Here is a 12,806-nt window from a genome sequence, read left to right on the forward strand (position 1 = left end):
TAGGAGTGGATATATTCATATCAGATAAAGTAGACTTCAGAACAAAGAAAACTACCAGAGACAGAGAGATTCATTATATAACGATAAAAGGGTCAACCCACCTAGAATACACAGCAATCTTGATTGTGTATGCACTAAACAAGAGAGCTACAGAATATATAAGGCAAAAACTGATAGAAACAGAAGGAGAAATAGACAAATTCACAATTACAGTTGGAGACCTCAACACCTTTCTCTCAACAATTAATAGAGAAACTAGACAGAGAATCAGTAAGGATACAGCCAACAATACCATCAATCAACAGAGTCTAATCAACAGAGTCTAATTCCACCCAACAACAGGAAAACACACATTCTTTTCAAGTATCTATGGATAATATACCAAGATAGACCATATCATAGGCCATGAAACAAACTTTAACATATTTAAAATAATTGAAACCATAGAGGGAAAAGAACTTTTAGAGCTGATAAAAAATTTGCAGAGTGGTCTGTTATGAAATAAATATACAAAAAGCAATAACAATATTCACTTAAACTATGGTATCAAAATAATCCTGTTCACAGCAACAATAAACAAAATAAAATATCTAGGAATATACTCAACAGCAAATGTGCTAGAGTTATGTGAGAAAAACCATAAAGTCTCACTGAGGACTAAATTTTGTAGATATATACAAGATTACCCAAAAATTTATATGGAAAGCTAAAGAAATCAGAATAGCTGAAACAATTCTAAACACAAGAATATAGTGGGATGAATCAGTCTACTCAATTTCAAGACATTATATAGCTACAGTAATCAAGGCTGTGTAATACTTTCTGTATGCTCAAATAAGTAGATTTAATATTGGAAGAAATCCATTAATCCTCAGATAAATCTCCAAATACAAAACAATTCCAATACAATTCTTACAGAATTTATTTGAGAAAAGACACACCTGATTCAGCCAAGAACGTTTTGCAAAAGAAGGGTAATGGGGTGAGACTTACCATACCAAATATTGACATGTATGATATAGTTTCAATAATTAAAAGTATTTTAGGATGGAGGATTACACAGACCAGTGGAAGAGAATAGAAAGTTCATAATCAGATCCATGCATATGTACAAATTTAGTATGAGTTTATGTACTTAAAACAATTGTTTCATATATTTTGATGGGTTTTCTAGTTGTGGCAGGAGGGTAAATCAAGCCCTGCATCTCCCTTATGCTAGAAACAGGCATCCTCTGGCTGCTTTCAGAGAATAGACTCTGGGGGGTCCAGGCCATAAGGGGGAGACAGCTCTGGGGCTCTTTGATGATCCAGACAAGAGTTGTGGTTTGAAACTGGAGAGTTGGAGGCATGGGGAGGTTCTGTGAAAAGTGCCCGGATTTAAGTGGATTTTGAAGAAAGAACCAACGGACCCTGCTAATGGATTAGATGTGTGGGTGAGAAAGAGTGGACTTCAGGATGACTGAGCAACTGGAAAAATAGAGTCCTGAGCTGGGCAAGCCTGCAGAAAGCATAGGATACAGGGCGGTTCAGACTGATTCATGTCAGACATCCAGGTGAAGATGCTGAGTGGGCAGAAAATACAGTGCATGCATATAAACATACACATCTGTATTTTTCAAGTTTTCCATAATGAATTATACTATTTTTGTATTATTTTATCGGAAAAAGTCATTTTAAAAGTCATTGGCTATATTTTACTAATTTCAGAACTTCCAAATTATCATCATTTCTAAGTTAGCAGATTTGCCCCCCTAACAGTTCAGAAGAGGTTGAGAAATGCATGTGAGCTTCCTTGAGCAAGTAGTCAGTTAAGGAGATGACTCACTGGGGCCCTGGAGAAATCCTCTGCAGAAGGAAGAGGGGGCTTAGCCTCCACACCACCCGGCGGCACAGTGACAGCCCAAACCACCACTGAGGAAGGATCCAGCCCCCTAAGTTGTTCTTTTCCTTTCTTTAAGCAGAGAACCCAAAGTGGAGGAAGATCATTCCTCATTGAGGACAAAATGGCAGCTTAAAAGTGGTGGAGACTTAGACCAAGCAACCAGGTAAGGAAGCAGGTTGGATTCCACAAACATGGATTACTTGCTACTTGCCAGGGATATGAACTACAAACAGGGTCATAACAAGTAATTTGCAATGCAGTAGGGAAAAAAATTAAAATCATGAACAGGAAGGGAAAAGGAGAGGAATGAACATGTATTAGTAACCACTCATTTGCTACTTATTTCATCACAACTATGAGTCAGGAGTCCAGACTTGCAGAGGCGGAAGAGGCAAACACTCCAACACAAATGCCCAGATGCAGGGGTGAGTCCAAAACATTTAACAACAGACTGGCGAGAGCATCCTGGCCAATCACCAGTCCTGCCCAGGCGGGTGGTGGGGAAGTCCACTGAGAAATGAACTTACACTCTGTCCTAAAGGATAACCATGAGTTTCTTACAGGCAAGTAACCTCTCTGGCTTTGGTTTTCCAGAAGCCTGAGTTCCTTGAGGAGACTATGAGTAGGGAAAAGAAGCAAGAGGGGCAAAGGCTAAATCTGGGGGATGGAGCAGGGCACAAACAGAGCACAAGTTGCCCACCTGGGGAGGGACTGAGTCAGCAGGTGCCATAGCAGTGGGGAAAGCTAGGCCCCATTGGGAGGTACCAGCTCAGTGTACCCCAGAGGCTGGAAGTTGAACCCCAGGCTACCAGCATTGGCCATGCTCCCAGGACCAAGCTCATAATAGAAGCTGCAGAGCTACCTGCCTTCAAGGGAGCTTGGAAATGAGGCCACTGGGGTGACTGAGAGACTGAAAATGAGTCTCTTCCCCCATTGTCCAGGTACCATGGAAGCTTCCCAGATCCTGGAAAGGAGGACACTTTATTCCCACTCCCCAGGATGAATGGAATCAAATTTCCCTCAACCCAGCCATGTGGGAATTCAGAATTCAATTTACTTTTATTTAAAGGGAATAAAAGGAAGCTTCATTTCTTTTACACGGGGGTCTATGGACTAAGATGAATACCCTCCATAGAGGTTTCACAGCCCCCTAGTCATTTATTTATGGAGCAAAACTTGACGGGGTGAGTAGAAGAGACGTTCAACTGGGGCTATGGTTTTATAGCTCTCCGAGGACAGCTTCCTACATTCTACAAATAATGTTCTCACTCCTGCTATGGGCAGCCTCTGAACTGGCTGTTGGCAACACAAACTTAACGAGGAAATGGGCCCTGCCATTAGAGACATCAGTCTGGAGGAAGAGGCAGATGTGCCCACAAATGATTCCTGAGCTCCTTGTGGCTGAAAGAGACATAATTCAAGAGTTGGGTTTGTCACTATTCATCTGAGAAGACCCTTCTTGCTTGGTCAGTGGTCAGTAACAAGGCACCACCACCCAGAGGCAGGTGCCTACATTGTAAGCTAAAAACCTTCAAGGACATAAACAGACTCAAGGGTATGCCCGGATAATTCAGTCCAATTCAGTGCTAGTTACGGCATCTCATACTGAGAACTCTGCTCTCTAAGGGACTCTATGACCAATAAATATTGTGAAATTATAGGAAAATTCCAGGATCCCTAACAAAGAGTGAAGCAGAATGGTAACAGAGGATTAGGACCTAAAAGTCTTCGTTAGGTTGCAATAAATAAATAAAAACAGTCTACATAAAAAAGTTATGTGCTTTTAGAACTAAGATTCCCTGACCCAGTATAGTGGACCAGGCAGATATGATTTTTGTTCTCTTTGTATCTCAGTCCATCTGGAAATAAAACAATACTTAAATGGGATCAATCAAGAGTTTAATAAAGAGATTATTTACAAAGATGTGGGCGGGGTGTAGGAAAACCCATAAAGGATAGGTGGTGCCCTAGGGCCAGAAAGACCAGGGTCCTTTGCCACACCTGCCTGAAGAAGCAAGGCTACTACAGTCTGGAGCCAGAGGCCTATGTGAAGAGGGCCACCTGGTAAAAGCTGTGGCTGTTGGTAGGGGGCTCAGGCAGCCCAAGGCAACCTCACAGAGAGAGAGCTGAAGGAATAAATACCATGGCCTCACCCTTTCCTCCCTCTGATCTTCTGCTGGGCTCCCCATTGGCTGGATCCAACCAGACACTGAGGGCAGGGAAGGTGGTTAATGTAACTCTACAGGTCAGCCACCTGGAACAAAAGTCAGGGTAGAAGAGGGTGAGGAGTAGATGGGAAGGGGTGGTAAATGGAAGACATCTGACACACTCTTCCTCCTGAGCCCCCAGGGAAATGATGGTAGAAGAATAGAAAAGATTCATTCCCACACTATGCAGAGAATACGAGAGGGATCACTGGTGACCAGAGATTTCCACAAAGGTTTGGTTGAAAGGAATGGATGATGTGAGTTAGCTGGGGAGGTAGGGCAGAGAAAGCTGTGATTTGAACATAGATGGGAGGCCTGTAGCTGTGAGTAGGAAACTAGCCATAGGAGATTCTAGACTCAGAATTGTCAAGCTTGACAACCACAGAGTGAGCAGGGGGGCTGGAAATAGGGGAATTAATTAAAGGGTCTGGATTCTGAATGATCTGCCATCTGCCTACTCAAATCCAAATGTAAAAAAACCAGCACTCAGGCATTCATGCTGCCCTTGAGCATATGGACATAACACCAGCCTTTAAGGTAAGAGGATCTCTCAAAGGTTCAGCAAGCTGAATGTAAAAGACCCAACATAAATACATCACTGTGAAATTTCAGAGTACCAATAAGAAAGATTTGAAAAGATTCCTAAAAGAAAAAGAGTTAGCTATTAAAAAAAAATAGAATCAGACTCACATTAGATTTCTCATCAACAACACTAGACGCTTGAGGACAATAGAGCATGACCTTCAAATTGTTGATGGATATTTAGATCTAGAATTCTATACCCAGCCAAATTATCAATAAAGTTTGAGGACAGAACAAAGCACTTTTCAGACATGCAAACACTCAGAGAGTTTGCCTCCCATGTACCTCTTCTGAAGAAGTCACTTAAGGAGTTAATCCTGTATTCAGGGGTCTGGCTGATAGAGAAGAAGACATGGAACTGGGAGGGCAGGGAGGAACCAGAATGTCAGCTATATAGCAGCCAGAGATGCCACCAGCCTGCCTGGAGCAGGAAGACAGCAGGTTTTGGAAGGGAGGTATCCAGGAAAAGATGTGGGGGGATTCCACAAGAGAGTATGACTGGGCTTCATAATAACTGAGAATATTAAAAATGCACAGAATGCAAGGCCAAAAAAGAAAAGATAACTAGAAAACTCTAAGAAAAACTAACAGCTGCACCATAGAATCATAACAAAATATTGTAAAATTGGAGCAGATGTGAGCAGAAGTCAGTGAATGTGAAAAAAGAGTTGAATGAATTCTAAGTAATGGAGAAAATAACCTGGAAACTATAGTAATATAATGAATAAAATATGTTTCTTCTATCTCCAAGAATAAAGAAAGGTAACCAGCAAAGGGGGTGGAGAAAATACACAAGAAAGGTATAATCTAAATATAACATAGACGAAAACATGACGTGACTGTGAGCAATCAGTCGAGTACAAGAACAAATTCTTTTGAACATTCTTCTGTGAATGGCACAAGAGTGGGGTTCCTGGAATCACTGGGAAGGAATGTTGTCACAGAAACATAGTTCCTTCTTAGCTCTAAGGCAAACAATATTTACTCTTTATAATGGACATGTACTTACTGTCTAGAAGTCTTTCCCCAGATATCCACATGGATTATTCCCTTACCTCCTTCAGAACTTTACTCAAATATCACCTTTTAGAGAGATCTTTTCTGACCATTCTATCTAAATTACAAAACACACAGGTGTGTGTGCACACGTGTACACAAACACACACACACACTCCCTGTACCCTTTCCTAGCTTAATTTTTCTCCTAAACACAATGATCATACTAAACATTTTACTTCTTTATCTTGATTATTTTCTGTCTCCACCTCACCACCAACCCCCCCACTAGAAAGCATGTTCCACAAGGGCAGGGATTTTTCTTTACTATTGTATTCATTGCTGTTTCCCCAGCACCAAGGTCAGGGGCTAGCTCATGCTAGGTCCACAATAAATATTTGTTGCATTCATAAGTGTTGAATCAAGCCATAGGCAAGTCACAGAAACCATAATTGTGTTTATGTGATAGAAATTAAATGTCATTATGCTTGGCAATGCAAAAATGAAGGCACAGCATACAGAAGTGGGGAGGGGGGGTGGGAAGGCAAAAAAATAAAAGAGGGAGAAGGAAAGTTAAAAGTGCTGATATTCTCTTTTTACTATGTGGGTAATTAAGATATTGTCCAGAGTTGATGAATAAGAAATATAGGTTTAAGAAGGTTATCTAAAGTTACATAGGTAACAATTAAAATCACTAAAAACAGTGATGTAACTATATTGGTACAAGTGAACTATATTGGTATGGAGGTGAAAGACATGTAAATTAAGTTAAATTTCATATAACATAGCAAAACTCCACTAGATAATTCTAAAGTTGAGACATTCAGACATAAGCATAGTATTTCAAGTACAGAAATAACAGCAAAAGACCTTTTACTAGAAATGGTTAAACATGATTGCTGTGAAATTGTGGTTTAAATTATGAAAGACTACACTGTATCAGACTACCACTTCTGTAGATAATAATTATAAACTCTGGACAAAATGTTTGAAAAACTATTTGAAGGCACTAGAAAGTGACCTGAAGCAGGCATAAAGAGGAGGGGATTCAAGCCTTGAAATAAGGGAATTGTACTGGGTGAGATTAATGTTCTTATTAATTTTCCCCAAAGGCACTCCCTAGTCTGTATGGGGTGGAGCAGCTAGAACTGAAACAGAAAGCCTGAGTTGGCTTGAAGTGTTAGAGTTTGAAGTAGCCAGAGAAGCTGAAAATTCAGAGGGAAAAAGCCAGGTGGAAAAAAAGGAACCACAGAATGGGGAGTCACCAAATTTGCATATAAACTCCCCTCAAATGCTTAGCTCACCCTGAACTGTGAACATGCAGGGAAACTCTAAGAAGCCTGCTGAAAAGCAGCAGCTGAAAGAGTAGAGATTTCAGCTTTCACCCACTGCAAGGGAGACAATTTGAGTTTAGAATCCTCCCAAGTTAGAGGGATTTGGTCAACACTCGGGCTTTCCAAATAACAAAGTCTCAATGAGCTCTGAGATAATATCAAGTGGTCTAACAATGTATGCAACTGAAGTTCCAGAAGGAGGGGGTGAGGAGCAGAAAATGATTGAGAAAATATAACACTGTTCACTGATGCCTCGTAAGAAATAATGGAGGCCAGTTGACAATGGAATTACATCTTTAAAGTGTTGAAGAAAAATGCTGTCAACACTGAATTCTATATTCAGTGAAAATACCCTCCAAAAATGAGATGAAAACTATTTTCAGATAAATGAAAGCTAAAAGAATTTGTCATTAGACTTTTCATACAAGAAATGCTAAAGGAAGTTCTTCAGGCTAAAGGAAAGTGATACCCAATGGAAACCTGAATCTATAGGAAAGAACAAACAAACTAGAAATGGTAAATAACTTTGTAAACATACAAGCCATTTTTCTTCCCATATTTACTTTAAAAACTGACTATTTAAAGCAAAATAATAGCACTGTAAGGTGGGGCTTATAAGGTATGGAGAAATAAAAGATATAACAATAGCATAAAGGATGAGGTGGGAGAGGGAATACATGGAATGATTCAATTTTAAGGTTATTTAATTTGTGAAGTGTGAAGTATGAATTGTGATGTGGGAAGTATAAGGTGTGAAATGAGAAGCGGTAGATGTGAACAATGGTACAATGTAATTCTAATAGGTTTTAATACCTCAAGGATACATATTGTTAGCCTTAGAACAGCCACTAATATATATTAAAAATAGGTGTAACTAAAAAGTCAATAGTAGAAATAAAATAAAATCTGAAAACATTCAATTAATCCAAAAGAAGGCAGGATAAAAGGATCACAGGAATGAAGGCCAAAAGAAGAAAACAACAAATCACGAGACAGTAGACTTAAACTCAAACCACACCAATAATTGCATTAAATGTAAATGAAGTACTTTTAATGTCAGAAAAGCAGACTTCAAGACAAAGAGTATTACTAAAGATAAAATGGAATATTTCATAATTATAGAGGAGCAATTCATCAGGAAGCTATAATTATCCTAAATGTGTATGTACCTAATAACAGAGCTTCAAAATACATGAAGCAAAAATGACAAAAATAAAGGGAGAAATCAACAACTACACAAAAATTAATTTGAAATGGATCATAGACATAAACTTATAAGATAAACCACAAAACTTCTATAGAGAACATTGGAGAAAATCTTCATAACCTTAAGTAGACTGTGATATTGATTTATAATAAAAAATATATATTTGGTCTTCACCCCATTTCTGACACAGAGCTCCTAAAACCCTTGGAATATCCTGTAGTGAGAGGTAAAGGTGTCTCTTTGTTATTAAGGTGCTTTTGGAAAGCACCTAAGGATGGAGGCTGGTGGCCAGGAGAACCAACCATGTGATTAGAGGGGTGGAACTTTCAGTCCCATCCCCCTAACCTCTGGGGAAGTGAGAGGGGCTGGAGGTTGAATCAATCGCCAATGGCCAAGGATTTAATCAATCATGCCTATGTAATGCAGCTTCTGTTAAAACCTGAAAGGATGGGGTTTGGAGAGCTGCCAAGCTGGGGAACCAGAACACTTCCACCCGCCACCTTGGCAGGCCCAACTCCAGGAGGATAAAGCTCCTTTGTTCAATACCTTGCCCTGTGTATCTCTTCAGCTGGCTGTTGATTCACATCCTTTAATATCCTTTGTAACAAACCAGCAGTCTAGTGAATAAACGGGTTTCCTGAGTTCTGTGAGCCACTGTAACAAATTAATCACACCCAAGGAGAGGGTTGTGGGAACCTCCAATCTGTAGCAGTTTGGTCAGTCAGAAGCACAGGTTAACAACCTGGGCTTGCAATTGGTTGTGGGCTTGCAAGTGGAGGGTGGTCTTGTGGGACTGAGTTCTTTACCTATGCACTCTGACCCTATCTCCAGGTAGATAGTGTCAGAATTGAGTTGATTGTAGGACACCAGTGGGTGTAGGAGCATTGCTTTTTGGTGTGGGAAACACTCCCAAACAACACTGGAATTGGGGTGCAGGACAAATATAGGCAAAGATTTCTAAGAACACAAAAAGCACTAACTATAAAAGAAAAAAATTGATAACATGCACTTCATCAAAATTAAAACTTTTTCTACCAAAAGACTGAATGCTCTCCTCCTAAGATTGAGAACAAGACAAGGATGTCTACTCTTAACATTGTACCGGAGGTTCTGGACACGGAAATAAGGCAAGAAAATGAAATAAAAGGCATCCAGACTGAAAAGGCAGAAGTAAACTATCTTTATTCTCAGGCAACATAATCTTGTATATAGAAAACCCTATGAAATCCACTTTAAAAAAAAAAAAAGAGGACTACAACTAATAAGTGAGTATAGCAAGTTTGCAGGATAGAAGATCAACATACAAAAAATAAAAATGATCAACAAACAAAAATCAATTTTACTTCTATGTGCTAGCAATGAACATCTGAAATGAAATTAAGACAGCAGTTCCATTCATAATAGTATCAAAAAGAAAAATATTTAGAAATAAATTTAACAGAAGAAGTGTAAAACTTATACTCTGAAACTATAAAACATTATTGAAAGAAATTAAAGAAGACGATCTAAACAAATGGAGAGACATTACATCTTCATGGATTGGGAGACTCAGTATTGTTAACATGGCAATTTTCTGCCAACTGATCTGTCTCAATATAATCCCTATCAGAATCCCAGCGGGCCTTTTTTTTTTTTTTTTTTGGCAGAAGTTGACAAGCTGATCTAAAATTCATATGGAAATGAAAATGACACAAAATAGCTAAAATAATCTGGAAAAAGAAAGTTGGAGAACTTATACATCCCAATTTCAAAACTTACTACAAAGCTACCATAAATCAAGACAGTGCAGTACTGGCATAAGGATGGACATTTAGATCAATGGAAGAGAATCAAGACTCCAGAAATAAGCCTTTACATTCACAGTCAACTGATTTTCGTCAAGGGTACCAAGACAATTCAATGGGGGAAAGAACAGTCTTTTCAACAAATGGTACTGGGACAACTGGATAGCCACACACAAAAGGATGTATTTGGACACTTACCTCACACAATACACAAAATGTAACTCAGAATACATCAAGACCTAAATGTAAAAATTGAAACTATAAAACTCTTAGAAAAAAGCAGAGGAGTAAATATTAGTGACCTTGGTTAGGCAATGATTTCTTAGAAATGATATTAAAAGCATAAGAGAGAAAAATTATTAAAAACTGATAAATTGGACTTCATTACTCCCTCTAGTGGATTTAAAATATAACCATATTTATAACTATTTCACCTTTTTGGAAACAGTAGAAAAAGAAATTTCTATAGGAATCACTCTAATCAGTAGTCATTTTAACAGTCACTATGGTGAATTAATTTTGACAAGAAGGGGCATGAGGGCATTTTCTGGAGTGACAGAAATGACCTGTATCTTGAGTGTGGTGGTAGTCACACAACTGTACCAATTAATCAAAACCAATTTATTTGAAGACTTTCAACTATGCGTTTCACTGTATGTAAATTTTACCTCAATAAAAATTTTATTTTATAAAGTGATAGCTCTGAGGAGTGACATGAGCAGAAGGGAAGATGAGCCCAATGCTGTGCTTTTCATTGCAAGCCCTTCAGTACTTCTTAACATTTGTAAAACACTGTGTATGAATTACTTTAAATTCTTTAAGTTTTGAAAAATGAAACACATTAAATTTGAAGCTTCTTATTATCGTCACTCCATGGAAGACAGAAGATGAGATGAAATCTCCTGTTTGGGAGGGTGTCATTTACCCGCCAAGCCAAAGCACTGGCCAGGGAGACCACCAGGAGGTCCAAGAACAGAGACACGTTCTTGAAAGCTGCAGTAGAAATGAAATTGCAATCATTTATTCCCTATTGTGGGGCTACCACACCAAACACACAATCTCTCAAAAAATGAAAGTCAGAATTTCAAAAGCTTCCTTTTTTTTTTAATGCTAAAGCTTATTTGCTTATCAAAAGTGCCTCAGGACGGTAAGCAGAATTAGAAAATTAAGGAATTACATTAGAAGGGAGAGAAAGAAGTAGGACAAATGTGTGAAAGTATAGAGCACTCCCCTCTGTCACCGAAAAGCTGGTTTAAAGTTTAAATCAACCACCCAGCAACATTCTCAAATAAAAAGAAAGATTTAAAATACCACGGCTGTTGAATTTAGGTAATACTATTACCACAAATTTATTTACTAACTCAATGACAAACAAATCTTTTTCATTTAAAAGTACATATCTGTACAGCACTACTCCCTCTAGTGGATCTAAAAAATAATCATAGTCGTAACGATTTCATCTTTTTTGGAACAATAGTAAAAGAAATTTCTGTAATGATCACTCTGATTGGTGGTTATTTTAATGATCACCACAGTGAATTAATTTTGCTTTCCTGTACAGTGTGCTTTTTTCCATTCCCTCTCCTCTAGGAAAAAGGTACTTAACATCTACCTGAATAATTAACCACACAGAAATCAGAATATGATAGACATTTCAAACATTACTTACAAGGATAAAAATCTGAAAACTATTGAAGGTTGTATGACACTCAGCATAAATCATAAATATTCAAAGAATTTCACAGTCACTTTTGAGTAAAACACAACTGAAAGAGCCATTTCAACAGCCTATTCACCCATGTGTCACAGCAAAGTATTCAAAATCGGGTGAGCAATCGTTTTTTTAATGAGTAATCACTCAAGTTTCATACCTACTTACTTTTACAAAGTAAAATTTCAAATGTGATCTAATTATTCATTAGACTCTCAAATCTCAAATATTTTTTAGAAGTTTTTGGTGAACATTTTGTCATGCCATGACTACATTTTGCATTTGGGGACATACACATAACATATAAGTCACAAAATGATATGTTTTAGCTGGCGTGACTTATGTTTCTAGACAACCGAGTTTACTGCAACTCTATTAGTCAGTCACAGCTGCCACTACTAGGGAACAGGCATCTTAAAGGGAGCAAAGATAATGACATTCAACTGAGCTGATCTCTAGCCTAACCTCAGCGAAATTTTGATAACTAGACTGCAAGCCCTGTGATTAGATGATTTGGGATGAGTTTTACTATTACAAATAACTGAATGGAGTTTCATATATCTTTCCAAAATGAAGAATTTGAAATGGCAACACCTCTTAGAAGTGCGGATCTTACAGAAGTGAATTTAGGTAAAATATTGATGACAAGGTTTCACATGCTTAGGAAGTGACATTTAACAGCAGGCAAAGAGATACATTTCCCAACCAAAATCGAATGCCACCGCCATCAACAACCCCACAGAGGCTCAGCTACCTAAAATGGAAATGAAAATATAATGTATGGAAATATTCTCTTAGAAAAACTCCTTAAGGCTTCACATGTATTAATGTATTAGTTTGCAAACATTAAGATCAAAGCCAAAGCAACAAATACATCCTAAAAAGTTTTTCGTCAGATTTTTATTAACGATATACAAGTAGCAGGGCATAAAAAATTAATAGGCACAAGCCTTGAAATGTCAAACCCAATGATCTCAAGCCATGCTTACCTCCTTTGCTTTTTGTTTCAGTCTTGCTGGCTCTGGGTCTTCTTGCCTTGAGCGACTCTATATGGTTAAAAAAAGAAGAAAGAAAGGGTAACAGATGGTTTAAGAGCCCCTCAT

The 12,806-nt window shown here is 38.2% G+C and overlaps 1 long non-coding RNA gene across 1 annotated transcript in view; it reads right to left on the reverse strand.

The window, feature by feature from the left end:
• The window catches only part of LOC133078815 (uncharacterized), a 211,905-nt gene that overhangs the window by 70,490 nt on the left and 128,609 nt on the right, over nucleotides 1-12,806 (reverse strand). The window contains exon 2 of the long non-coding RNA XR_009697946.1: nucleotides 12,693-12,749. This is a non-coding gene — a long non-coding RNA (uncharacterized LOC133078815). The remainder of the gene's footprint in view (nucleotides 1-12,692; nucleotides 12,750-12,806) is intronic.

This window comes from Eubalaena glacialis, chromosome 18 (genome assembly GCF_028564815.1).
Source record: "Eubalaena glacialis isolate mEubGla1 chromosome 18, mEubGla1.1.hap2.+ XY, whole genome shotgun sequence".
In the NCBI taxonomy this organism is placed as follows: domain Eukaryota; kingdom Metazoa; phylum Chordata; class Mammalia; order Artiodactyla; family Balaenidae; genus Eubalaena; species Eubalaena glacialis.